Below are 27,556 nucleotides of genomic sequence, written 5' to 3' on the forward strand. Positions count from 1 at the left end.
CATGGCATTTGTTTAAAACAATAAGGTACATTCAATAAACCCTTGTTAAGCATCTTTAATATACAAGACACTATGATAAGAACCTAATATGAAATAATTTTCTTATGATTTGCTGAGAATGTCAAGGGAGAAATCCCTTTTTTTTGACCATTGACTTGAAACTCTAATTACCTTCATACAAAGCAAACTATTTATTTATAGTCTGTTCTTCTAGGGTGGCATCAGTGACCAGCTTTAAACTAGTCGTTTCAGTTGGATAATTGGGGGAAATGGTCATAAGATCATAGATTTAAAGCTGGAAGTAATCTTAGAGACGACTGAGTAAACCCCCACCTCCAATTCTTGAAGCTGAGATAACTAAGGAGCAGGGAAGGGCAGTGCCTTACTCAGGATCACACAAGCAGTACCTAAGGAAGGATATGAACCCAAGTCTCCCTGGCTCTACGTCTACTGACTTATATACCATGCCATTCACTGACCTAGCATCCAAGAGACCTGGATTCTAAGATTAGTCAATTTGTGAAGTTGGGAAACTCACCTCATCCATCTGGGTCTATTTCTTCTTGTATAAAATAAAAGGCTGGGTATAGACTAAGGCAAAAAAGGTTCTTGGCCTGGATCAAGAGACCCCTTGTAGATTTCAAGGGTCCATGAACTTATAGGGGGAAAGATTGCCATCTTATTTCAATATAATTAGTTTCTTAATAATGGCAACTCATTTCTAAAGCACTTTACAAGTATTATCTCATTTTAACCTTAGAACAACCCTGGAAAGTAGATGTTATTATTGTCCCCATTTTATGGATGAGAAAACTCAGACATACAGAAAGAAGTTAAGTGACTTGCCCAGGTTGACACAGCTAGTAAGGCTATATTTGAACTCAAGTCTTCCTGATTCCAGACCCAACTCTTTACCCACTATACCACCTAGTTGCCTATATTTCCTTTGTACTTTTATGGGCTTCATTTTATGCATTTAAAAGCATTATTTTGGAGAGGGGGATCCATAAGCTTCACCAGAGTGCCAAAGGGGTCCACACACACACACACACACACACTCACACACACACACACACACACACACACACACACACACACACACAAAGAGGTGAGAATTCCTGGGCCAGAAGATTTTTATGGATCCTCCCAGCTCTAAAATTCAGTGATTCTACAACAAAGAGAGAGTGGAAAAGAGTGGCTAGAGCAAGGGGAGGGGGAGTAGCTTCCTAGATATCATTTCTCTTCACCAGAAAATGTTGTTAGATGCCTTGGGTGGAAAGTGAACAGCTTAACCTTAAACAGATTTTAATTTTTAATAGAGTAGAATAGGTCAGGTGAAGCCTTGTCCCTGGGAAGCCTTGGTACAAGCTAGTTCCATGAAGATTTCTTTAACATGCTCTGAGGTGATATTCCAATCCCAGTAGGAGGGTATGTGGGTATGGGTTTGGAGGTGGGGGGGAACTTTAAATAGATGAAATGTCTTCTATGAGACTTGATTCATAATGGATCAAATCCTTTATTTGGCTATCTATGATATTACTTTTACCAGTAACTCACACTAATGAAGTCTCAAACTGAGTCCATACTCATATCTTGAGAAATTTATCTGCATGAGAAGGAGGAGGAAGCCATCACAAAGGGGAACGCAAAGACATCTTTGTGCTTGAAGTACAAATTCTAATAAATAAAGATCAGCTTTCCTACATAATTAAAATGGAGAATGGGAGCAGGAAACAGTGGTCCAAATATTATGCACACAATACAAATGTTCTGACATGCAAAAGGTCTCCTGGGAAATTAAAGTCCCCAAACAGTTGGAAAAACTGAACCAGGGCAGAGCAGCCAAGCTTTCACTCATAGAGATAAAACAAGTATAGATGAACCAGGTCTGACTAATTTCACAAGCTTTGTAAAGTCCTCAGATTATCTGGGTATTAGTGCAGGCAGGTCTCAGCTGTCCATAAAAATGAGAACACGGTTTAAAAGCTGCATTTGAATTTTAAAGGTGCTCAACATTTCTAGTATTGTTTACTAAAAAAGGTCAACACTCGAGTCTTTTATTCATGTATATCGCTGCCTCAATCTAAAAGCACTATGTAAGTCCTGATGAGTTTTCCACATGGCATATGCTGGAAATGTGTTAAATGCATAGTTCCTGGGCCAAGGACATTATTTTTTCAACTCAGTGAATCTCTTATTAAAAAATCTTTGCTGTGCCTATTCCTGGGGTGTCTGAGGATGGACCACAGCGATACTGGATCACAAACTGAAATGGCACATTAATTTACAACAACAACAACAATAATATAGCTCTCTTCCCAATCTTTAAATCTCCTTCTGATCCCACTTCTGCTCAATCTAGAAAAGGGGAAAAAAGAAACATTCTAATAGAATCCATATCCAATTTCAGCCCTAGCATGAAATCTTTGGCTTTTTTTTTTTAACAAGTATTTTGCTCTGATTTATGCCTGATACCTTACCCAAATTCCCTGCTCTATACATGTATTCACTTCAGTTCTTAGTTCTTTTTTTGCAAATCAAAGGCATAATATTCAGAGACCTTCAAGTAAGATTTGTGTTAAAATCATTAAATGCCCACACAAGTAATTTTTTATTAACTGAACCCAGTAATGATACATAATACATACCAATTTTATGGTAAGGAGAAGAATTATTCACTTTGGTATGCCAAGAATATCTGTGGTGTAAATTAGAAATTGTCTTTGTAGCAAGTCCAGTGTTATACACATATTATGGAAAAGTACAACTTTAATGCCAGGGGAATCCTGAATTGACTGCAGGTGTGCCTCACAGTAAGAGAACTTAATAAATTCCATCTCTGAAAATACCATTCTCTGATACATTCAGGAATTGTTCACTTAAAAAAAATACATTCTTCACTTTGCAAAAGGCTTGGCTCTAGTTTCCTATAAAAATATTGCTCCCCAGTACATTTATTACTTGGTTTGATTTGCAGAAATTTGAGTGGGAAAACATCTCACCTTTGTGCCTCAACTGTCACAACTATGAAATGAACGTTAGACTGGGTGAAATCTCAGGTCCCTTCTATATATATGTCTATGGTCGGAAATAGTATTCACATAATTTATAGAATTCAATTGATTTGAATTGTCACAAAATTTTGATTTACATACAATTTTTCAAATATCTATTTCACAAAGAAAGTCGTATATGTGACTTTCAACATAAATCCTATATCCCAGAAGACACAGCTGATCAGTTGATTGATGTAGAGATAGGGGTTAAAAGGAATACTATATTAATAAATCATTGTCTCCTGAGTGACTAGCCTGGGCTTCATAATCCAAGCTACCACCATGGGTGGTAAAAGAAAAGCTCCAAACTCACCTCACAGAAGCACAGACTCATAAAGATGCAGACCTTGGACATGGAAGTATCATGTCTGACTCTTTGTGACCCCATTTGGGGTATGGTTGGCAGAGATACTGGAGTGATTTACCATTTTCTTCTCCAGCTCATTTTACAGATGAGGAAACTAAGGCAAATAGGGTTAAGTGACTTGCCCAGAGTCACAAAGCTACCTGAATTCAAATCCTGTCTCAGACACTTTCAACCTGTGTAGCTCTGGGCAAGTTACTTAACCTCTGTTTTAGTTTCCTCATCTGTAAAATGGGGATAATAACAGTACCCTCCTCCAAGGATTATTGTTGGGATCAAATGAGACTATAATTGTAAAGCATTTAATATAGGACTCGACACACAGTAGGTCTTCTATGACTATCATTATTATTATTGGTTGTGTGGCCTGAGGGAAGTGATGACCTCTTAGCTTCAGTTTCTTCATCAGTAAAATGAGGATAATAATAGCACCTACCTTAAAAGGTTGGTCTAAGGATTAAATGAAATTTTTGTGAAGAACTTTGCAAACCTTAAAGTGTTTCAGAAATACTAGTTCTTCTTATTAGTATAATATTTCTAAGTTACCACTTCTCCTTTGTGAATGGAAATAAATTGACATCACTAACTAGAAAATGTATGCATGTATGCACACACACACACACAGACACACATACACATTAGTCTTGCCTGCTGGCCTACCTCCTGGATGTAAAACATTCTAATATAGAATGTATTGAACAGAAAGCCACAAATGAATATTAACCTCTATATTACATTTTTTAAAACATGCTTTAAGAGTCTCGGGAATTAGAAATTTAGAATTTTTAAAATTTGGAAAATTAGAAATCTAATCAGTCTTGAACACTTGTATCATTGCTGCCCATGCTTCTGTCATGTAACCCTTTACAAGGCAATGGCTAATTTGTATAGGAGAGTGAGTCTTGTAACTTTAGGAAAATTATTCAAAACACAGTAAAGACCAGAAGAATAGGCTTCTATCACAATGAGAATAGACCTAGCTGATCTGCAATGGAGTAAGCCAGACTCTTCTCTGTCCACTCCCACCACTTCCTTTTCTTCTTCCATCCAGTTGGGATGTTCAAAGATCCCAAAGTGTAGATCTCAGAGAAGAAGAAACAGGTTAACGTCCTACATTGATTTCCTGTCTCAGAAATCACTAAATCAGGGGCAGCTTGGTGGTACGGTGAATAGAGCACCAGCCCCAGAGTCAGGAGGACCTGAGTTCAAATCTGGTCTCAGACACTTAACACTAGTGATGTGACGTTGGGCAAGTCACTTAACCCCAATTGCCCTCCCCTCCTCCCTCTAAAAAGCAAAAAAATAAATTTTTTAAAAGAAATCACTGAATCAGAAACAAGAGGAAGTGAGGAAAAAACTAATAAAAGCATCCTTAGCATCACTAACATGTATCAGAAATAGGACCTTTGCTCCATAAAAAGGGAAAGCTTGGATGTCACTTTTGTTGCTGGGCTACTAGAAAACTTGTAGCCTGTTCTGTGTCTATCACTCCTGAGGCAATAAACAATATCCTTCAATAAATATTATTTGGTTTCTTTTCCTGTGGTGGATGCTGATTTACTACAAAAATCACTCATTTGCTGCCAAAAATAGGAAGTAAAATAGTCAGGAAAACTTGATTCTTTCCATGTTAAAGAAAGAAATCCTACAAATGGAAAAAATACCACAAATTTGGGGGGATATGGTGATAATTATAGTATAGTTAGAATATATATGTGCTAGAGAATAATGTGGAATAAAGTTGGAGTCAAGCCAGTGCCTAATTATGGAGGACTTTATCTCACAGCTAAGGAATCTGGATCTTTAATCTTAGCATCTAGAAAGAAACCAGCCAAACAAAGAGGTATGAGTTACAGATCCAATCCTTTTAAATAACAATGAACATCCTACGAGATAAAAAGTATGAGATATTAGAATGCTTTCTTGTTTTATTAAATACAAGAGTCATGCTGACTCTGAGGCAATCTCAATTCATAACAGAAAGGTATCGTCACACTAGCTTCTGTGAATTTATGTTTTTGGAATCACTGCAATGAAAACATTACTCTATCATAATACTACTCATCTCCACCTTCTGGCTTTCCCGACTTCCACCTTCTGGCTTCTCTGACTTCCTTCCAGTCTCAGCGAAGATTCATCTTCAGTGAGAAGCCTTTCTTAATGTTCCCTCTATTGATTACATCCAATTTATCCTGACTACAACTTGTTTGTATATATGTGTTTTCATGTTGTCTTCTTCTTTAGATTGAGAGCTCTTTGAGGGCAGAGGCTATCTTTTTCATTCCTTTATATCGCCATACTTTAGTGGCTGACCCATAGTAGACACTTAATATGTGTTTATTGACTGACTTAGTCATGATCTAGCGGGTTCATTTCAACCCTACTGTTCTATCATTCCATATAATAATTGGATTGAGACCACTGAATGGGAAAAAAAGCCTTGCAGGGATCTAAGAGCTTTGGCAGCTTAACTTTTGAGCCTCCCTCATTATAACCTGATCTTGAAAAGGCCTCCCTTTGTACCCCTACTGACCAATCTTGGTGACATATGACATTTTAAATAAATAATGTATAGGCTGTTTCTGCTACGTGCTATGTACAACTTTGACTCCACAGGGACTTTATAAATGTTATATGAGAGAGTAAGCTGTCTTTAAAAAAAAGAAAGAAAGAAACCCTGGACTCTTTCAATGCAGACATCAAACAAGTCTCTAGAAAATGTTGATCAGTGGGTACTGCTTTCATGAAAGAGAATGAGAATAGCTGGCAGGCACAATTTGACCGATTCAGTGACATTCTAGCATCTCACAAAGATTTCTTCAGACACAAAAGATGGGAGGCTGGTTGAGAGAGAGAGAGAGAGAGAGAGAGAGAGAGAGAGAGAGAGAGAGAGAGAGAGAGAGAGAGAGAGAGAGAGAGAGAGAGAAAGAAAAAGAAGAGAGATCTCTTTACCCTTTCCTTTATCTTTTTTCTTCTTTCTCATACTCTCCTTGACAAATATTCTGCAAGAAAATTGCCCCCAGATAATTCTGCAGACAGCTAACTTCCTATATTTGCAAACAAGAACCTCTAACATGTAGCAGTGTAATGATGATGATGATGATGGCTGACATTTATATAAGAACTGAAGGTTTGCAAAGGCTTCTATGTCCATCTCTATCCGTCTCTCATTTGAGCCTCACAACAGCCCTGTACAGTAGAAAATGCTGTTATTATTATCCCCTCTTTAAGACAAGGAAATTTCTGTTTTGGATAGGCAAACTGACTTGCCCAACATACTAGAACTAGTGTCAGAAATGGGAAATGAACTCAGGTCTATCCTGACTCCATGTCAAGTGCTCTTTCCACCTTAACTATTACCCACCTTGATCATTTTCCCATCTTTTACCATACTATTCTTAATTACCCAATATTCTTAACATTTCTATGCACAGAACTGATCATGACATTCCACTGCTCAGAAAGCATTCGATGGTTGGCTCATTACTCCCTATCAAACAAAGACTAGTCATTCTGACCTTCAAGTTTCTCCACAATTTGGTGCCAAAAGTTACCTAATATTGCTTCAGCCAATCTGGACCACTTACCATTCATTCCCTGTGAAGGTACTATGTCCCTACCACTCTGATGGTACTTATACTATTATTTCTTCCTATAAGAACCCCTCCTTCTCATCTTCCACATTTTCTGAAATAATACCTAGCCCTTATGACTCAGGTCAAATGTCACTTCCTCCATGAAGCTTTCTCTGATCCTACAACTCATCTTTCCTACCTCAGACCTCACACAGCACTTTGTATCTCTTTTATCTATTTGCCATATTGCATTTTTCACCATAACTATTTATATTACCTTCTTGCTAGGAGTATTTCATATACACATACACACACACACCGACTAGGTTGTAAATTCCTTAACAGTGGGACTGTGTCATCCTTCTAGGACAGTGCTATGTGCACATATATAATAAAAAATTGTTCATGAAATTGAATCAGAAAAGAAACAGAGAAAAATGCATAAAATACTAAGAAAACCCAGAAATAATTTCTAAAATAATGATCCTAATGTATAAATGTGGTTATTTTGTAGTCTATAGTTCTTACGTTTATATCTCTAAAGGGCAGGGTACCCATTTTAATTTTTGTATAGTGTTATAAGAATGATATGTATACAAGGGTTTCCAGCACCTTTATAACACTCTACTCGCATTCTCTAAGCTACTAGGTATACCAAATTACCCCACTATGTACGGATTCAGCCAAACCCTAACCTGGTCTTGGCTAAGGAAGATACAAGAAAATTATCATAGCAATTCTCTATGATGGCATCAATATAGCCTTGCAATTGTCTCTAATCTTCCCCCATTCTCTTTAGTGCCTTTTTTTTGTTTATCTGGTTTTTTTGTGTTTTGTTTTGTTTTTTACCTTGGTAAGCCAATCACAGTGCCTAATTTCCAAGCCTTGAGACTTGATCTCAAATTAAATTTTCAATATTTGTGTTTCAGGGTTTTCAGTCGGTGGACTTCGTTGACCAGCCAATGATCAGAGTAGATAAACTTGGACTGACTTCTCTGAGTCAATAGAAGTCCCTTGATTTTGCCTGATAGCTTCTGAAGCAGGGTTAAGGATATGTAGAAGCCCAGTTTCAATAATCATAATGTCATTTATCTCAGCATCTAGTTGATTAAAGGAAAGGTATGTTGGGAGGGATTAGTGCCCATTGGTGCATCTGGCAGCAAACGATGTTGAGAAAGGTAAGAAGAATAAGAACAGAGGAATCTGTAAATTGTGAGAGAACTTTGAAGCTGTCTAATCAAACCTATTCAAAAATCCCTACTATAATATCATTAATATGTAGTTATTTAGCTACTATTTAAAAAACCTCTTGTTTCCTAGGAAGAACCTCTCCTTCCTAAGGTAGGACAGTTTCTTGGGAGTCACTTCAATTGCTGGGGAAGTTTCTCTTGACATCATCCCTAAAGATGCGTCTACTTTGTTTGGGGGTCAAAAGAATCAGTCTTGTCCTTCTGCTGTATGACAAGTTTTCAAAAACTTTAATTCAATGATATCTTGCACTCCACCCCCAAGTTGTCTTCTCTGAGCTAAATATGCTCAATCCCTTTGGTCAATTCTCAAGTGGCTGGATTTCTAGTCCCTTCACCATCTTAGTCATCACCCTCCCCTTCCTCTTCCACTGTCTGATCTCCAACTTCCCAGTATTCTTCCTTGAAATATAGCACCTGAAACTGAACACTCTATTCAAGATGTGATCTAATCGAGGCCAAATCTAATATGCTCATAAGCTTCCTCATTCTAGATGTTATGCCTTGGTCAATTTAATGTTTTTGCTGAAGTTATCAAAGATTTTAGTAAGAGTACCCTGAGGTCAATCAAGCGTACATGATTTTAAAATGGTATTAAGATGTGTTAATGCTTCTTTCACACAAAATATAAAAGATCTGCCTTTAAAATGCTCATGGCAATCAATGGCTTTAATTGAGCAGAAAAGCAGACAGAGACAGCGAAACATTCCATTCCAGCTGTGGCTTCTGACAGTCGTCCTGAGAGATGTATTTCTAAAATAGATGTTTCCATTAAGAAAGTGATATTTATTGAAAAGTAAACCAGAAATGTAGAGCTACTTCCACCATTACTGAACAAAGGCCATTTACATCATTCTGGATCCACCATATATATCAGCTCTTCCTTGAGTTTATCAGCATTTGTCAGTTAATCCCATTGCATGTAAACTCACATAAAAGTAGAACATGGTCTCTTTTTAGAGAAAAAGAATTAGGCAACTTCTTGAAGACTAAAGGAAGCACCTCATAATAATCTAGCCACTCATTGTTGAAGGACAGATTAAAAGAGAAACATGAAATCTCATTATGTTCCTCAAAAGCACAGCGCTGTTTAGTCTGTTGGATCAAACGTGGCTACTGGCACTATCCTTTTACCAGATAGCACAAAACGAAGACTTAGCCATAGAAGAACAAGAATCCACCTCTGGATTTATCATTTCTTTTATTTTTAGAGGCTTTGTCCTTCTCACCCTGGCCATTTTAAGAATTGCTTGCCTTGAGGCCATGCTTACACATGGACTGGTTCCATTTTCTTGACAGAAAAGTGACAAAATAGAAGTCAGGAATAGAACAAAACAGATATACAGTGGCACTGTTGGGTTGTTTTTTTTCTTCTGCCTCAAACTTTACCTTCTTCCTGAGATCTTGGCTGCCTTCTTGTGGTTCATTTTCAGTTCAGTAAGTCCATGAAAATAGCTGAGCCAAACTCTCTCCAGGCATTCTACACATTAGCAAACTGCACCACTAGAAACCAGAAAGTACTTTCACCTGAGTAAGACCACCAACCTTGTTGATGAACATCTTGCAATTTCCACCAAGGACTGAGAAAGTTTAAAATAGTAACATACCTCTGAGAGATATTTCTACACTGGGATCTGGAGGGCTGAATCGAGTAACACGCACCATCTTAGAAATGAATGCAAAGCTTGGGAGAAGAGCGTATACCTTGAGGCTTTAGTAAGGGGAAGGAGTTTCATACTGAGTTTCAAACATGAATTTATAGAGAAGTCAATGCTCTTTGGGTACAGATGTTTATGCTAGATCCAAAATGAGCAATTCGTTTCCCAGGGTAGATTCCTTTATAGCGGAGGTCTAGGTTGCTTTCTGCCTGTTCAATCTGGCTGGTCCAGTTCAACACATTTCACTAAATAAGTTATTATTCAGCAAAACATTTCCTTAAGCAGATGCAAACACTATTTCCTCTGTGATGCTTCCCTTAGGCAAGTTTAATTTCTTGGGAAAGGTCAAGGGACAGCTATATAAAGTGAACAATAAGAAACAAACATGCAAAGTCAGATGTTACTGCTTATGCTGGACCCTGCAAGACTTTAGGTCTTTCTATGCCAAGTAATATTAACTCCAGTGACTCCACTTATATCAGGCACCTACTTCATTTATAACCTTTCTCTGCATCATGGACCCCCTTTGGCGTCTGGTAAAGCCAATGAACCCATTAGAACAATGCTTTTTTAATGCATAAAATATATACGATTACAAAGGAAAACATTTATATTGAAATAGCTATCTAAATGTGGAAAAAAGAAAAGTCCACAGATTTTAGGTTGAGAATATCTGATTTATAGAAAGAAAATGTTGGGGTTCATGGATATTTTTTTTCTATGACCCTAATGAAGTGAAAAATGAAGCATGGAATAAGGGATTTAAAGGGCTGGCTTAGGAGTCAGGAAGACCTGTGTTTAAGTCTTCTAATATATATTGGTTATGAGACAGTGAGCAAGTTATTGAGCAAAGCTTTCAGTGCCTCAAGCAAGATTCTGAAACTAAACTACAGATCAACTACCAACCTGCCTTAGTATAGAGTTTCCATGCCAGGAGATTCCTATGCCAATAAAATCATAGGTCTGAATGATGAAAGAAGACAAGCTTTACTGTATCCTGATGGAAAGAATTATATATCTAATAATTACAGAAAGATGCTGGGAGGAAAGAGAAAGGGACATAGAACAAAGGGAGGAAAAGAAAAAAAAGAAAGTATATCTATATGAGTATTGAATGGCTAAACACTGATAGTCATTTCAGATTTGCCTATCTGTGTGTGGAATGTTGATGGGTTAGAGTAAAAGTCAAAACTAATGACCAGTTAGAATCTCAGAGTCAGTAGGGGCCACAGAATATTTCATCCAAATTCTTATTTTCTGATACAGTTCTATACCAAATAAAAAAACATAATCAGGAAAAAAAAGACACAAGAAAACTTTTCTCAGAGAAGAAAAGTTCATAATACATACACACATACATAGATGTGCATGCATGTGTGTATTGTGTATATGTGTATGCTATGTGTATAAAGGCATGCGCATGTATATATACAATGTACACATATACATATGTGTATGAATAAACAATGCATCCATGTGTGTATATACATAAGCATATATACACAAACTTATACATACATGTATGTATGTCTGTATCAGTTCTTTTGTTTAGTAAACAAGCATTATTGGAAAAATGTTCATTTCCCTGAGTATTTTTTCTTCTATGAGACACAAGGGTGAAAATGTACCTTCAATGTCTATTCCATATTTGTTTTTCTTGGCCACAACTTCAGCTAGTTTACTTCTGTGAATCAGGATTACATCCCAAACACAAGAGACCAGGGAGAAATAATACTTGTGCCAGAAGAACAGTTGCACCCTAACATAATCATCGCTTTCTGACAGGTGTTATGTCTCCCAAAAACATATATACAATATTAAGAAGCCAATGGGGAGGGGGTGAATACATGTAAATAGTGAGTTTTCATTTATTTCACAACATAACCTTGGGTGTCTCCATTCAAATGATTCCATTATCTTGGAGGTCTTAATCATTTGTATTGGCAGTTTCTGAAGTGTTCAAAGCTTGTGCTTAAAGAGTATTATTGGCACACAACATAGTCATGCAACATTAAGCAGATTTACAACCTTGTACATAGTTATCCTTGATAATCTTTATTCAAAAGTAAGTTAAATCTCACATACTGGTTTAGCAACCTCAAACATTCCATGCTTAGGCATATGGGCATATACTGCCTGTGAATACTGGATTCAAGACACATCCTTAGACTTTTCCCTCTCATTGAGACCCAGCAATTTGTTATTGATGTTGTTTTAGAGAGGATTCTCAATTTGTTTTCCATTTCTTGACCAGGAAAAAAAATGGAAAGACTAGAAAGACAATCTGAAATGTAGCAATAGTCCATGAGTGACCAAAATGTGGTCATCTAAATGACTTTAAGAAAATGGAATAATTCTGTCAAACAAATTTACCTTCAATAGACTATGGTATTTTCTAGGGAACTAACTAAAATGTCAACAGACATTGGTTAAATACCCACTATAAGCCTTTGAGAGATACAACATTTCCTCCTTGGGACTTAGGTGGCACAGTGGATAGAATGCTAGGCCTGCAGTCTATGTGGGAAAGGAGGGAAAGAGAGATAGAGATGATATCTTTCTGTATAAGAAGGGGTTGAGTCCTGATGTTCATTTCAGAATTAACTTTCTGAGGGCAGGTCATTGACTGGTTGAAGCAAAAATAGCAACACAAAAACAGAATCTCTGAGTTAGAAGGGACTTCAGAATGCACTTGGTCTAACGTGGTTGAACATACATACTTCCTCTACTACTATCCGTATCTCAAGTGATGGGGAATTGATTAGGTTCTGAGGGAGCTCATTCCATTTTTTCATACCTTTAATTGTTGGGAAGAGGCAGAGCCAAGATGGTGGAGTAAAAACAAGAAATCCATGTGGCTCCTGTTCCAACCACCTCCAATGCCTGTTAAATATGACTCTAAACAAATTTTAGTTATAGAACCTACAAAGTGACAGAGAGAATCTCCCACTGAAGGCAGACTGGCAGGCCAACAGGAAGGGCATATCACACCAAGCTGGGAGCTGAGCACAGTCCCATGTGAGCCCATGGTCCTGACCCCAGAGCACCTTGACCAGTGGCCCAGAGTGGCCACAGGTCAGACTTCAGGAGAGTAAATCACCAGCAGCTGTGGCAGTTTCCATACTTCTCAACCCATAAACGCCAAAGAGAAAGTGAAAGGTCAGTGGGGAACTCTGTTGGAGCTGGGTAACTCAAGAGTATGATCTTATCTCTGACCCCAGGGCAAAAGGTGGTGGAGGTGAGGTGGCTGCATCTGCTGCCACGTGGCTGCCTCCAGAGCTCCTGGCCTGAAGATCGTATGGGGACCAAGCAACCATTCAAAGGGTAATTGCTCTTGCTTTGACCTGCTTGGATCTGGGTCACAGTCTTGGGTGGTGGTCCTGGGGTGTGTGGCCAGTGTTCCAAGGTTTGGGGTGTTTGTAGAGATGGAGCCCTCCTCACAGCTCTGACATCAGAGAAAACCCCAGCGATTTGAGACATACTCTCTGCACTCTGGAAGCAGAGTTCTACAGTAGCAAAGAGCTCAAAAGTCAAGTAATTGGCTACCAAGATGAGCAAGCAGAGGAAGCGCTATCAGACCATAGTATCCTTTTTTTGGGGACAAAAAGGATCAAAATATGGAACCAGAAGAAGACAACAAAATCAAAATTTCTGCATCAAAAGCTTCCAAGAAAAATATGAGCTGATTACAGGCCGTGGAGGAGCTCAAGAAGGATTTTGAAAATCAAGTAAGAGAAGCAGAGGAAAAATTGGAAAGAGAAATGAGAATAATGCAAGAATATTGTGAAAAGGGAGTCAACAGCTTGCTAAAGGAGACCCAAAAAATACTGAAGAAAATAATACCTTAAAAAATAGACTAACTCAAATGGCAAAAGAGGCCAAAAAAGCCAATGAAGAGAAGAATGCCTTAAAAAGTCAAATTGCTCAGATGGAAAAGGAATTTCAAAAACTCACTGAAGAGAATAATTTCTTTATAATTAGATTAGAGCAAATGGAAGCTAATGACTTTATGAGAAATCAAGATACCATAAAACAGATCCAAAAAAATGAAAAAATAGAAGACAGTGTGAAATATATCATTGGAAAAACCACTGACATGGAAAATAGATACAGGAGAGAGAATTTAAAAATTATTAGACTACCTGAAAGCCATGATAAAAAAGAGCCTAGAAATTATCCTTCAAGAAATTCTCAAGGAAAATTCCCCTGATATTCTAGAACCATAAGACAAAATAGAAATTGAAAGAATTCACCAATCACCTCTTAAAAAAAGATCCCCAAAAGAAAATTAATTCCTAGGAATATTACAGCCAAATTCCAGAGTTGCCAGGTCAAGGAGAAAATATTACAAGCAGTCAGGAAGAAACAATTTTAGTATTGTGGAAACACAATCAGGATAACACAAGATCTAGCAACTTCTACATCAAGGGATCAAAGGGCTTGGAATATGATATTTCAGAGGTCAAAGGAGCTAGGATTAAAATCAAGAATCCCCTACCTAGCAAAAATGAGCACAATGCTTCAGGGGCAAATATGGTCATTCAATGAAATAAAGGACTTTCAAGTATTCTTGATGAAAAAAAACAGAGTTGAACAGAAATTTTGACTTTCAAATATAAGAAGCAAGAGAAGCATAAGAGGGTAAACAGGAAAAAGTAAATAAGAAACTTATTAAAGGTGAACTATTTACATTGCTACATGGAAAAATGATAAATTGTAACTCATGAGACTTTTCTCAGTATGAGGATAGTTGAAGGGAATATATATGTGTATACATATATATATGTATGTACACATACATATGTGTATATACAGGAGGCTATATATGAGTGTATATAAATATATGAGTGTATATGAGTGTACATGTATACATAGAGGGCACAGGATCAGTTGAATAGGAAGGGATTATATCTACAAAGTAAAACTGAGAAATAAGAGAGGGATATAATGAGAGAAGGAGAAAAGGAGAGATAGAATAGGGCAAATTATCTCATATAAAAGAGGCAAGAGAAAATTATTACAATGGAGGGGAAGAGCAGGAAGGTGAAAGGAAATGGGTCAACCTTACTCTCACTGAATTTGACTTAAGGAGGGAATAACATACACACTCATTTGGTATCTTACCCTACAGGAAAGTAGGGGGGAAGGGGATAAGAGGGGGTATGATAGAAGGGAGGGCAGTTTGGGGGAGAAGGTAGTTAGAAGCACATACATTTGAAAAGTGACAGGGTCAAAGAAGAATATAGAATAAGTGGGGGGCAGGATAGAATGGAGGGAAATATAGTTAGTCTTTCACAATATAACTACTATGGAAATGGTTTTGCATAACTACACATGTACACCCTATATTGAATTGCTTTTCTTCCCAGTGAGGGTGGCTGAGGAGGGAAGAAGGGAAAGAATGGGAAATAAAGCTATACAGACACTGGGGTACAGAAATACATCCTGCCCTACTAGAGAGTTAGAGGAGGTATGGGGAAAGATATAAGAGAGAGAAGATTGGGGGAAAAGGTATTCAGTAGGCTTGCTATCTTGGGGTGGGGGAAAGATGGGGAAAATTTGTAACTCAAAATCTTGTGGAAATGAATATTGAAAACTAAAAATAAACTTTTTTAAAAAAGAAAAAATAAATTAAGTAAAGAATTAAATCTAAAAAAATTTTTTTTGAGGGAAGCTTTTTGCCATAGAATCAAAATATGATTGTAGTTTTACCATTGTTCTTAATTCTGCCCTCCAGAGCCTAATGGTATGTCTCATCTTTCTTTGCTATGTGGTAGATCTCCAATTACATGAAGATAACTACCATATCCTTAATAATTCTTATCTATTCCAAGTTAAACATTCTTAATATCTTCAATTTGTTGAGCCTTCCAGCTCTCCTACCTGGTACCATCCTGGTCATTCTCCTCTGGACACAATTTTCTCTACGACTCTCCTAAAATTTGGTTTCACAACTAAAAGTACTAGACGGGGCAGGGTATAGTGGGACCTTATTCCCCATATTATCATAACACACCACTCTTTTTTTTTTTGGAGGGCAACTGGGGTTAAGTGACTTCCCCAAGGTCACATGGCTAGTTTTTGTGTTAAGCCTCTGAGGCCGGATTTGAACTCAGGTCTTCCTGACTCCAGGGCCGGTGCTCTATTCACTGCGCCACCTAGCCACCCCTACACACCACTCTTAATAGAGGTCTAAGATTACTCTGACTTTTCACAGCTTTCTATTACACACTGGCAGTTTGTATTGGGCTTACAGTCTCCTAAAACCCTTAGACCTATTCTACACAAATGACTGTCCAATCATTCTTCAGTAATTCTATACTTAGGCAGTTAACTCTTTTTGGACCCAAGTCAACAGCCATCAGGCACTTACTATATTAGGGCATTGCAGTAAATGACAGAGAGTCAAAGAAAGGCAAAAACAGCCTCCGATTTCAAGAAGCTCACAATGTAATGATGGAGACAACATGCCAACAACTATGTACAAACAAGATGTTTTCAGGAGAATGTGGAGATAATTTTCACTAGCATTAAGACAGAGAGAGAAAGCCCTTTACACCTTGGCATGTATAATGGTAATAGGAATTTGAAGATCTTCCCTGCTCCTTAATAGGCCAAATGTAATCACATGGAGTCTTTTGTGGGTTGATGAACAGGTGGAGCAGGAAGGGGTATAGCAGGAAGGGGTATAGCAGGAAATGAGTCAGAGCAGTTAGGGCAGAGAAAGAAAGAGGATGCAGGCAAGGAGACAGCTAGGATTGTGAGTGTTTGTTTGTGGGAAGGCCCAAGTAGGGGAAATGCTTTGAGATAGTGTTGCTTCCAGCAGTGATAAGTGAATTAACTTCTTTGTTGTTATGATAGATTCGGCTTTCTGATGTTGGGATTAGGCTTTCTGGTGTCTGAATAAGTATTTTGCTTCTGTCTTCTATATGGAGAGTCTGTTATATTTTATGATTCAGAACTACTTGGTATATTCATAGTCGCTGTGGGTGCTGTGAATATTGCCTTGGTGATCCAACATGCAGTCTTCATGAGTCACTAAGGTCATAGAATCATAGATATAGGGTTGATAGGGATCTCAGAAGGCACCTAAAAATTTTATCTCCTTCTAGACCAACCTGCTAGAAAGCTCCTATGAACTGAGCTAGGCTTGTCTTCCTACAAAAAAAAACCAAATATAACATGTTGGGCCATCATAGGGCCTAGTTCCCAAACAATTAGTGCTGTTTAAAAGGAAAGTGGTTTATTCTTCTGTTACTCAGCGAGTTCTCCATCACCATAGGCATGTCAGCCAAAGTTAGGTAATCACTTGTTGTGTATGTTGTTGGAAAGATTCATGAGTCAGGTAGGGACCTAGACTGGATTGCTATTAAAGTCTTTTTCAATTCCAAAATTGTAGGCTTCTCATTCAATCAAGAGGTAATGAATGTCTTAATTAAAATAGCTGCAATGAAAATGAGGAAAAAAAGGGAATGATGTGATAAATGCTGTTTGAAGGGAGAACTCATTAAATTAAGGGAATTCATTGAGTAGGGAGGCAAAAGACAGGGAGGAGCTAACAATATCTCTAAGGTTTCAAACTTGGTGGACAAGGAAATAGCCGTTTGGGTAGGAAAGGGACAACTTCAGTTTTAGGCATCATGAGTTTGAAGTATTGATAAGAAACCACAGAGGAAGGGATCAGCAGGAAATTGAAAATATGATATTTTAGATTCAGGATGAAAGACTGAGGTTCAATACATAAATCTAGTTAGTAGTTACACTTTGAGTGTGCTCAGGTTCAATGACCTCAGGGGGAAACAAGGTTATTTGTTAAAAGCACTGGGACAAGGTTAAAGTAGGGAGTGGGAAAAGTAGGGAAAAAAAAAGTTTTGAACAGTTACTGTTGGAGGTAGAACAATAAGCCAAGAAATATGTGTAAAAGCAAAGCATAACAGCATGGTGCTTCCAATTCAAGTTAGAGAGCACGAATTTGCCAGTGTACCCAATCATTACAATTTATCAGTGACTCATACTTTTCCTGGCTTGATTTTCTATCTCAGAAACTTTGAAAAGAAAAGAGGTTAAAAACAGGCACTAATGTAATGGATTTAGTATATGCCAGATGCATTTGGATGCAGGGAAAAGGAACTATCGGGAAAAGAAAAAATTAAATTAATTATTTGTTTTATCCTCAGACAATCTTCCCTAAAACATTAAGTAATAATAATCACTGTCTACAGCTGCCTGTCAAAAAATCTTTTAAAATTTTAGGACCATGTATAAAATGTTTCTTGTTAGGATGTATGTTGAAATTATGGACTTAAGGGGTGGCTAGGTGGTGCAGTAAATAGAGCACTGGCCCTGGAGTCAGGAGGACCTGAATTCAAATCTGGCCTCAGACACAACACAAAAACTAGCAATATGACCTTGGGCAAGTCACTTGACCTTAACTGCCCTCCAAAAAGAAAAAAAATGGACTTAATCATTCATGAAGGATACTAGACTAGAGTACTAAACCTGCAACTTGTAAGCCATGAGTTCAAATCCTGCCTCTGACGTTTATTAGATCTGTGACCATGGTGTTAACCTAAGTCTCAGTTCCAATACTTATAAAATATGGATAATACATCACAGTGGTACTGTACAAACTCTAAAGTACTCCATGAAGTCACTTATTGTGATGATGAGTATGCTTACTGATTGGTTATCCACTCCAATAATTTATCTTTGTGAATAACACTCTCTGCTGATACAGATGGCAACACCTTCATATTTCTTAGTCATGTATAAAAAAAAAAATCTAGCAAGTCGTGGTCAACCTTGGGTTCTTGGTCACTACTTAACCAGGCTGATGGTCAGATGACAGACATACAATTTGTTACCTCACCCACAATCACAGTCTTTTCAGCTTGGGAGGACCTTTGAGAGGCAGTGTTCTTCTGATGGAGGCATGGAAAATCTCAGGCCACCCTCCAGGTCACAATGAAATATGAGGCGTAGGTTTATGGAAAAGAATACATAATTAGCTCCAAACTGCCTATATTTTATGAGATCATGGAAATGTCACTCTGGTTTTGATTTTGGAAAGTAGACTTTATGGTAATGACTTAGTATATGGCATGTGTATTTATTTTATATATGTATACATTTCACACTTACTTTTCTATGTGTAGTCTATTCTCTGGCCCCAGCCCCCAACAGAACAAAAGTTCTTTGAAAGTAGGGACCATACCATGTTCACCCCTGTATGTATTTACTGTGATGCCCAGCATGTAACAGGAATATAATAAATGCTGGCTGACTAAATGAATATATATTTGTGAATAAGTATGTTAACTCATCTTCTATTATGCTCTTATAAAATGTCTTTCAGTTAACCACATCATATATATACATATAATATAAAACATATTTATATGATATAGCATACATAAATATATTAAAATTACATATTCTGTAATTATTTATAATATATGTATATTAAATTTTCTATATATGTATATGTTTATGTATAGTACATATACTATATATAGCATATATAGTATGTATAATAGCTATATATGTATATATAGATGGTAGGTATGTAACATTTTCTTAATCTTAATTTTCTTAAATCAAATTCAACTCTGTAAAATGTTTATTCTTGCTCTTAGTTGTGTAAAAAGGAGGGCAATCAGGCTCTAAGAAGAGCTACGTCTCAGAATCCGTTCAGAAAAGAAGTAATTGGAAAGCAGCTTCTTCATTCTCTTTTTTCAAAAGAGCATTTATTCCATTGTCTCTGGTTCTCTGGGTTGAGACCTAAGGGCAATTTAGATTTTGGAAACAATAAATTGTAACCTTGGGCCTGCTTGAATCTAATGAAATCTCCTAAGAAACAGAATGGGATTGAGGGCTGAGAGAGGAAATGAAGAAAACTTCTGGATTATTTTTTAAAAATTGGCCAAAAAAATGCAATCATTTTCTTAGGCAGAGATGTTTCTTAGGAAATGATTTCTGGGGGGAAAGAAGCACGCCCATGATTTTGTTGTAGTTGTCTTTGTCTTCCATGGTCTCTCTGCTACTCTTTTCTGACACTCTGTGCAGTGGAAAATTGGCACATATTTGCGATACGTATACACATATATTATTGTGCAGTGCTTATCTGTATGCTCTTTGGAATTATCTAAACAAAACGAGACAAAACAAAGAATTCTTTGTTCAAGTCAAACACTTTCAGGGTGGGGTTTGCCACAGATATTTATTTCTACTCACAGGAAGTCACCTCTTTGCAATTTTATGGGGAGCAGAAGGGAAAATGGAACGATGACCTCTTTTCATAAATTTCCTCCTCTTCCATCTTCCCACTGTTTGAGCTCTAGGAAGTTGGGAAGATATCCAATTTGAGACATATGTTTCCTGGATTTCCAAACAGTAAACCCTGATTCAAACTTCTGAGAAAAGACTATCAAACCAAAATAAAAGCATCAGTCCTCTTAAATAAGAGAGCAAGCCAAGAGCTGCTCTGCAAGTTGCATTAGGGAGAACTGAGACCATGGAAAATCCGATGTACTGTACAATTTGAGGTCACTCTGAATAAAGACAGACGGTCTGGAACCCACCCAGCCATTTCTAGTACTGAGTGCTAAGTGAGCAATCTCTTTACAATGCCCTCTAACTTCATTAATGGAAAACATAGCCATTAGGGAGACAAATATCCAGATGGAAAAGCTGAAGGTTCTCCTTTATACTACATAGTTTAGACATGGATTTCCCAGAGCTACCTTCCTGATCTTCTCAGTTACATAGTCATCCTTGTCCACCTAGAAATGGACAAGTCCTTGACCTGATTGTGTAAATTCTTCTTTATCTCCAAATAATCTTTCTTATCTAAACTATTGTCTTGGTTTAAGGCTTTTATTATGCAGATGTAATTTCCTATAAATGTCATCATTGCCTATCAGGCAATAAACGCTTTATGGGACTATATCCATGTGGCTTTCTTTTTACTATGCTATGCTCAATTGAATACTTACTAAAGGCTAAGGAGGGCAAAGCTATGGAGTTAATCTCATTTATCTGACAAGTCTTTATGAAGGACATACTATGTGCAAAGTACTGTACTAGGTAGCTGGAGCTGGGAATTAGTTCATTCTGAAAAGTCATTTGGAACTATGTCCAAAAAGTTATGAAACTGTCCATTCCCAATGACCCAGTTATACTTTCTATACGCTAAAGAAATTAAAGAAAGAGGAATAAGATACACACACACACACGTGTGTGTGTATATGTATACATACACATAGAGATATATACACATATATGTATGTATATCAATTAATCAATCAATAAACATATATTATGTGCCAGGCGCTATGATAAGTGCTGAGAATACAAAAAGAGGCAAAAGGATCCTGTCCTCAAGGAGCTTACAGTCTAATGAGAAAGACAAGATGCAAATAAATATATACATGTACAGGTTAAATAGGAAATCAACAGGAGAAAGGCACTAGAATTGAGAGGATTTAGGAAAGAGTTCCTATAAAAGGTGGGATTTTAATTGGAACTTAAAAGAAGCCAGGGAGATCAGCAGGTGGAGAAGAGAAGGGAGAGCACTGAAGGCATGGGGAAAGATGGAGAAATTGCCTGGAGCCAAGAGATGGTGTATCTTGTCTGTAGAACAGCCAGGAAGCCAGTGTCGCTAGATGAAAGCATGAATACTAGACAGGGAGTAATGTGCAAAAAAAAGATTAGAAAGGTGGGAGGGGAATAGGATGTGCAGGGCTTTGAAACCCAAACAAGGAATTTTGTATTTGACATTGGAGGTCATTGGGAGGTACTGGAGTTTATTGAATAGTGGAGTGACAGTCAGATCTTCACTGTAGGAAAATCATTTTAGTGGCTAAATGGAGAGAGACTTGGGGAAGGAAGACCCACCAGCAGACTATTGCAATACTCCATGTGTGAGGTGATGAGGGTTTGTATCAGAGGAGAGAAAGGGGCATTATTGGAGAGATGTTGAAAAGGTGAAATTGACAGGCCTTGGCAACAGCTTGGATGCGGAAGATGAGAGTGGAATCAAATGATTTTGAGGGACCAGGAGGATGGTGTCACCCTTGATGATAACGGAGAATGCTGGGGAGGAGGGTGTAGGAAAATAAATGAGTTCTGTTTGGACATATTGAATTGAAGGTGTTTACTGGACACCTGGTTCAAAGTGTCTAAAAATGGAAATATGAGATTGGAGGTCAACAAAGAGACTGGGGCAGGATAGGTAGATCTGAATATTGTCAGCATAGTGATGATAGTTAAGTCCCTGATGAGATCACCAAATGAAGTAGTAAAGAGGAAGAAGAAGAGAGAGCTCACCTTGGGAGATACCTAGGGTTAGAGGAAAATATTATATAAATAATATGTCCTACATTATATAATATAAATATTTATAGTGGCTCTTTTAATGGTGGCCCAAAATGGAAAATTAGGCATCCTCTTTTTTTTAAGCAATCGGGGTTAAGTAACTTGCTCAAGGTTACATGACCAGTTATTTCTGGGTGTGGTGCTAAGCATCGGAGCCCAGATTTGATCCCCAGGTCATCCCGACACTGGAGCCAGTGCTCCTACCTGCTGAGCCACCTGGCCACCCCACTAGGCGTCCTCTTATTGGGAAATGGCTAAATAAAATGTGGCAGATGAATGCAAAGTAATATTATTGTGGCATAAGAAATTATGAAGTGGACTAGTCTTAGAAGAAACTGAGAAGACCTCAATGAACTTATATAGAATGAAACAAACGGAAATAGAATAGAATGTTAACACTGCAGAGCAAAATAATTTTGAAAGATTTTAAAAGTGATCAGTACAATGATAAACCACAAGTCCAAAAGAATGGAGAAGAAAACAAGTTATTCAGGGAGAGGTGATAAACTTAAAATGCAGAGATAGGCATTTATTTTCAGGCATGGCAAAGAATGAAATGTTTTGCTTGATATGTGGTTATGCATTGAGGGTTTTATTTATTTTTAAAGTTTGGTTGGTTTTTTTTTTAGTGGAAAAAGGGAGGAGAGTGAGGGACAGATTAATTTTTTTAAATGTCTGCTAATTTAAAAAATTAAAATTAAAAAGATGCTCTCAAAATATAAACAACCAGGAAAAAATTATGCTAGGTACTGGTAGAGATACAAATAATATCAAGATACAGATTGTAAGTTCCTTGAAAGCAGAATCAATTTTCATTTTCTTTATACCCTCAGAGCCTAACACATAGGAGGCACTAAAATTGAATCATTTCACTATTTATCTCCAAGACAGCATTGTGGCCTACTGGATAGAGACCTCATAATGGGACCATAATAGCTGGGTTCAAGTCCTCTTTATGAATTAAATTAGCCTTGTGACCACACACAAATCAGTTATAAATTTGGATGGAATTTCCACAAGGGAGTCGCTTAGGTTTATAAAATCATAAGTCTGGACAATAATAATAACAACAACAATGCCATAAAATAGGAAGACATAATGAAAATAATAAATAATTCATATTTATATAAGACTACAAAATATATGGGGTATCTTTTTCAAGACTATCCCTTGAGCTAAGCAGTACAATCATTATTTTGATTTTATTGCTGAGAAAATGGAGTCTGAAGAGATGGAATAACTTGTTGATACACACACACACACACACATACACACATCATTATCATTAGTTATAATGAAGAGTCTAGACCAGGTATCCTGACTCCAACTACAGTATCCCTTCTAATAAACCCCACACAGCCTCTGACCACAGTAATCACCAATGGACAAAGGCTGAAAAATACTTTGAAACAATGAGACTTGTTTTAAACAATTTGGGGTAGAGAAAATTATAGCGAATAATCCATTTTATTTTTAGGAATATTGGACATGGTAGCAAACTTGAGGAAATTCAAAAAAGTCTCAAGAAACTATGAAAAAGAAGTAATAGTTGGTATTATAGGACTGGAGTTAGCTAGGGACTTCACCTGATATCAAGGCAAGATTCAAACCTAGGTCTTTGACCCCAAGACCAGTACTTTATACCCCATTATACCTAAGCTGAATAAAAGTGGGGTCTTCCTGATTAAAGCAACAGATTACATTGTAGTCTCATATTGAAAATGGGAAACGAAATATGTCAAAATTCATATCTAAAAGAAAAAAATAGAATCTAAGATTCAACACTTTCTTATTGAATACTTACATGTTTTGCAGTGGGAGAAAAATCTAAGTATAATCCTTTTTTTTTGTGCCTTTTTTGGAGGGCAATTGGGATTAAGTAACTTGTCCAAGGTTATATGGCTAGTGGTTTGTGTGTGTGTGTGTGTGTGTGTGTGTGTGTGTGTGCGCTAAATGTCTGAGGTCGGAACCAAACTCGGGTCCTCCTGACTCCAGGGCCAGCGCTTTATTCACTGCACCACCTAGCTGCCCCTAAGTTTATTATTAAAAAAGTTAGTTGATTATATTATATTCTAATGTCATATATGTAGTTTGCTGAATTAACTATTTTTCCATAATATTCTATCTTCTCCTTTTTCCTTATTTTCTCCTTCATCCTCCTTTTCTTCCTCTCTCTCTTTCTGTGTCTTTCTCTGTCTCACTTTGTCTCTCTCTCTCTTCCATTCCCTCACCCCTATCACTGGACTGCCACACATTTGATTTGATCATTGACGCAGCCAGATGAACCAGAACACATCTGGTTATTTTGCAAATCTTAATGAATCAACAGAATTGACCCTAGAGGAAGTGATCCAACAGACTGTATAGTCTAACACTAGGAGCAATCAAACGCATGATGACAATTTTTAAAATGGCTCTTATTAATGAATACTTGGAATCCTTTAAATGCAAATTAAAACACTACAATCCATTTTAGGAAACAAAATTCTTTGACTTTTGTTGGTGACAATAAATTTTAAAAATATCATGTCCGGCACAAGGGGGCTATAGAGACATGGGCCATGAAAAATGCTTCTTGGTATAGAAGAAGGTACAGCAAGACTGTGTGAGTCAGGAAGCTTGCCTTCTAGCCCTGGCTTTGATGCTAAACTAGCTGTGGATTTTGGGTAAGCCGCTCTAGGACTCAGTTCCCTCATAATAATAGCTGACATTTCTATAGTTTCTACTGTATGTCAGGCACTGGGCTAAACACTTTACAATTATTATCTCATTTGATCCTTACGAGACCAGGAGGGTGATGCTATTATTATCCCCATTTTATAGATGAGGAAACTGAAGCAAACAGAGGTTTAGTGACTTGCCCAGGATCCCACAGTTAGGAAGTCTACAAGACTGGATTTGAACTCAGGTTTTCCTAACTCCAGACCCAATGCTCTGTCCACCGTGTCACCTAGTTGTCTCTCATATATAAAAATAAAAGAATTGAAACAGTGACTGATAAAGTCCTTGTTCATCTCTAAAATTGTGGGATAATTATAACATGTTCTTGCCCTCAAGGAGGTTACAATTATAATTTATGCTGTCAAATCTGAGACTTTTGGCCCATGTCTGAATGTCTCTTTTCATATTCTAAAAAGCTTCTAAATTCATCCACATGTAAGAGATGAAAGTGAATGAATGTACAAGTGTTCTTTAATTAATTGTGCTAATTAAAGTCCCTTGCTTCCCCTTAACTGCTGGATCCCTATGAGATCTTGTTACTATGCTTTTTGGGTCCCCCACCCTTTTCCTTCTGATTTGTGGTTCTTCTTCATGGGTCTCATTGTTTACTTGCTTCTAATGATTTGTAACTTCCCGTTGAAAGTAATAAATTTCTAAATAAAACACTTTTTTCCCCCAAGAAAAAATATACTACTATACAGTAGTCAAATTCTAAAAGCAAGCACTAGGTCTAAGGGGCAGCAAGGAGGTGCAGCAGATAGAAAGCTGGGCTTGGAGTCAGGAAGACTCATCTTCATGAGTTCAAATCAGGCCTCAGACACATACCAGCTGTGTGACCCTGGACAAGTTACTTAACCCTGTTTGCCTCAGTTTCCTTATCTGTAAAATGAGGGAGAGAATGCAATGGCAAACCACACCAGTATCTTTGCCAAGAAAACCTCAAATAGGGTCAGGAAGAGTCATACATGATTTCCATGACTGAACAACAACAAAAAGTTTGCGAAGAGTGTGGTTTGGGGCTTGACAATAGAAGAATGCTTTAGGAAAACTGTGATATTAATACTATTATTACATGTACCAACTACAGTTACTTTTGTAGTTGCGGAATCATTTCAAAACAAGGAGAGAACTGACTAGTGTGGCACAACAAAAAGCATATCTACATAGGTAACGTATTTTAAATTGACCTATATATTGGCTTAAACAGACATAAACATAATGCCATAATTTTTGCCTAGTAGCACTGAAGCTCCACGATGGGCAGATATCTAATTGATCAGGACTATATCAGAGATTCCCAAAGCCCTAATAAAGTCTGCAGCCATATTCTATTTTTTCTTTTTTTTGGAGGGGGGAAGGTGGGGCAATTGGGGTTAAGTGACTTGCCTAAGGTCACAGGGCTAGTAAGTGTTAAGTGTCTGAGGTTGGATTTGAACTCAGGTCCTCCTGACTGTGTGCTGGTGCTGTATTTACTGTGCCACCTAGCCACCCCTGGGGCTACATTCTTTAAAAAAATGAAACAAAATAAAACAAAAATGTTCTACTCCTCAACAGTAACTTTAACTTCTCACTATAAGATTTACATGTGCTTCCAAAAGTCTACAACAAAATAAAGCAAATTGCTGAGCAAACAAATTGGATTGTCTACAATTCAATCATTGACTCAGCAATCAGCTACTATAAGTGGAAAACAGAATGATGTTGAAAACAGTTGATTCAGTCAAATTATGTAGAGAAGGCCAAATGTAGTCATTGCCTAAAAGATCAATGCACAGAACAGCAAAATTACAAGTCTCTTTTCAGTATTCATCTGTCAATAAACATGTCCACACACAGGCATGAAATGCTTTATAACTTATTGGCAATCTCTTAAGTCACCTACTTGTCCATCTGGCCTTGCATTATTTAAAGGTTTTAAAACAGTCTTTAAAATGTAGGGAGTGCTTTGACTTTTTTTTTTCAATCTGAAAAGCAGGACAAAGCTTCCCCATTCATTTTCAGTTTTAGTGGTAAAGGTCCTGGGGTGATTTTTATGAACCCAGGGGCATGAGGGGATTTGAAAGGAATTTTCTCAACATATCTCAAAGAGTAAACAGAATTTAAAGAGTGGCAGCTGAGGCAGAAGAAAGCTAAAAGGGTAGACTACTAACTAACAGATTAGGCATCTGAATCACATACAGTTGAAATAGCCCTTGGGGCTCATAGCTAAAAGGACTGAAGCACTTTTCCTATGAGACAAAGAAACTATGTAGCAACTACAATTTAGTGGAGAGAGAGCAGCTGGTAGCAATAGAGAACAATTTATCAAAGACACAAAAAAATGGCAAGGCAGTAGAGAAGCTAGACCAGCACAGGATCCAAGCAGATTGCATTAACTGCAAAAATAAGTCATTAGCCTGATGATATATCATGAGAACAGCAAGTGCCATCAGCAGCTATGCAAGGAAGGATACAGCAGGATCAAAGACGGGTAAGAATTCCATTTAGAATGAAGTCCTAGTCTTGTGTTTTGTATTGTCTCTGTGTGTTTCCTATACATCTGCCTTCTCCCATGTGTGTA

At 37.4% G+C, this 27,556-nt stretch overlaps 1 protein-coding gene and 1 long non-coding RNA gene across 9 annotated transcripts in view; one reads left to right on the top strand and one right to left on the bottom strand.

Moving 5' to 3' along the window:
* Nucleotides 1–27,556, bottom strand: part of ENOX1 (ecto-NOX disulfide-thiol exchanger 1) — a 726,395-nt gene that overhangs the window by 313,640 nt on the left and 385,199 nt on the right. The window lies entirely within an intron of this gene.
* LOC138146656 (uncharacterized) overlaps nt 21,186–27,556 on the top strand; it is a 28,008-nt gene continuing 21,637 nt past the window's right edge. The window contains exon 1 of the long non-coding RNA XR_011164558.1: nt 21,186–27,466. This is a non-coding gene — a long non-coding RNA (uncharacterized lncRNA). The remainder of the gene's footprint in view (nt 27,467–27,556) is intronic.

Source organism: Petaurus breviceps, unplaced genomic scaffold, assembly GCF_028583685.1.
Source record: "Petaurus breviceps papuanus isolate PSGF00001 unplaced genomic scaffold, PetGlider_PUasm1.0 90769, whole genome shotgun sequence".
Taxonomy (NCBI): Eukaryota; Metazoa; Chordata; class Mammalia; order Diprotodontia; family Petauridae; genus Petaurus; species Petaurus breviceps.